Here is a 1,769-nt window from a genome sequence, read left to right as displayed (position 1 = left end):
CCACCTAGGCAGTACCCAGAATTGAACCCGGGTTGCTGGAGCTGTGAGGCTGCGGTGCTAACCACTGCGCCACTGTGCCTCCCATAATGTGTGATCTCACCAAGGCTCGGTCTAATTGCAGTCAAACTTCTTTATTCTTATAAAAACTCTTCACAATGTTGAACACAACTATTAACTGCCATTCTGCTCTAAGAAGAAGGACCCCAGCTTCACACACCCCAGACCCCTATTCTTTCCACATTAGCTGAATTCCTGCATTTCTGATACCATTCCAGTAAATCTCCTCTGCACCCTCTCTGAGGCCTTGACATTCCTGCTAAAGTGTGGAGCATGGAATTAGACACAACGCTCTAACTGAGGCCTATAACCAGTGAGATTTCTAAAGGTCCAGCATAAATTCCTTGTCTGTGTCCCGTACTCCCATTTCTGGTTTCTGACTCAATGTCGGCTCTGAGCTGTTGAAACTGCCTGAATAAATATTTCCACCCAACAAAGCGCTCGGAATGTGAGAAGGGACAAAGTGAGTGACCAAGTACATCAACTCCAAGTAAAACTCCACCATGTAGTGAAAACACTCGAAACACAACGGCTCTTTTCAGAGCCACCCACAATCGCTCTGAAAAAACTGCACCAACATCTCTCGAGGATTGGTTTATTTCATTGGTTTTAATGCTCAGTAACTCTCTGGAACTTTCTCACTGTCTTTGTGTTTTCTGTTTCAATCTGGTATGGAGATTCTGGGAAGATGAGTTTCACTGCCTGGGAGGATCTTTGTGGTTTTCCTGCAGAAACACAAAACAAAGTCTCTTTTCAGAGTCACCCACCGCCTCATAGGGACAGCAGTGACATGGGAACGGGAGCTGGGGTGTGTTTTATGCCGGAAATATCAGTTAATGATTGATGTTCTGCTCTCGTTATATTCCAATCTCTGAATTGAGCCTTTCCACCACACCAGGGTTATGGGGAGAGTTTTCATCGTTTCTTTTCTAAACGTACAGACGATGTTATAAAGTTGCTGATTTACCCAGATGGCAGATTCTCCCCTCACAGTGAAAAGTAACATCACACCTTCACATTGTTTTATAATTGAATAATTAGTCAAATGGAATTATTTGTGATGTTATTTCCCCCGAGACGGTGTTTCCTGCAGTGAAACTGAGCAGTTTCAGCTCAGGCATTCAGGGACCTGGAATTCCTGCAGTTTGAACCCGCTGGAACCCCAGCCCACTTCTGATTGGTCACCCTCTTCTCATAAAGTCAGTGACAGCACATGAGGAGGCCATTCGCCCCATTGAGTCCATGTCGGGTTTCCAATCTGTTCAGTCCCCGACTCAATCCCCAAATCCCTGCATGATCCCTTTGGGTCAAAATGACCGTGGCAGGACTCGAACCTGCAATCTTCTGATAACATCATAGAATACATCGAAGTCAGACGCCTTATCCATTAGGCCACACAGCCATTAGCTTACATGAATGATTCAATCAGAGAATCTCGAAGCACAAAATACAAAAAATCATTGGTTGAACCTGTCAACCTGGCAGAATATTTGAATTTGTGAAAGCCGCCAATTTCACTGTGGAAAAGAAGTGATCGACTGGAAAAGTACATAAAAATCTATTTTCCCGTAGCGGTTTAAATAAACTTTTAAAACACAATTTTGCTTTTACCGACTCAAATTGCTGGTGCTATTTTATGAACAGCTTTATTTTGCCAATTTTTGTCAACTTCTCATCCGTAACTGATAGTAAAAGACTCCGTTCAGCAATCT

The 1,769-nt window shown here is 43.5% G+C and overlaps 1 non-coding gene across 1 annotated transcript; it reads right to left on the bottom strand.

The window, feature by feature from the left end:
* Positions 1-1,370: 1,370 nt before the first annotated feature.
* Positions 1,371-1,459, bottom strand: trnar-ucg (transfer RNA arginine (anticodon UCG)). Its single transcript is given in 2 exon segments — positions 1,371-1,406; positions 1,423-1,459. It is a non-coding gene; the product is annotated as a tRNA-Arg (tRNA).
* Between the last annotated feature and the right edge of the window lie 310 nt (positions 1,460-1,769).

The sequence above is a fragment of the Heterodontus francisci genome, unplaced genomic scaffold (assembly GCF_036365525.1).
Source record: "Heterodontus francisci isolate sHetFra1 unplaced genomic scaffold, sHetFra1.hap1 HAP1_SCAFFOLD_58, whole genome shotgun sequence".
In the NCBI taxonomy this organism is placed as follows: Eukaryota; Metazoa; Chordata; class Chondrichthyes; order Heterodontiformes; family Heterodontidae; genus Heterodontus; species Heterodontus francisci.
The sequence above is the reverse complement of the archived record's forward strand: the minus strand, read 5'-3'. Positions and strand labels throughout refer to the sequence as shown.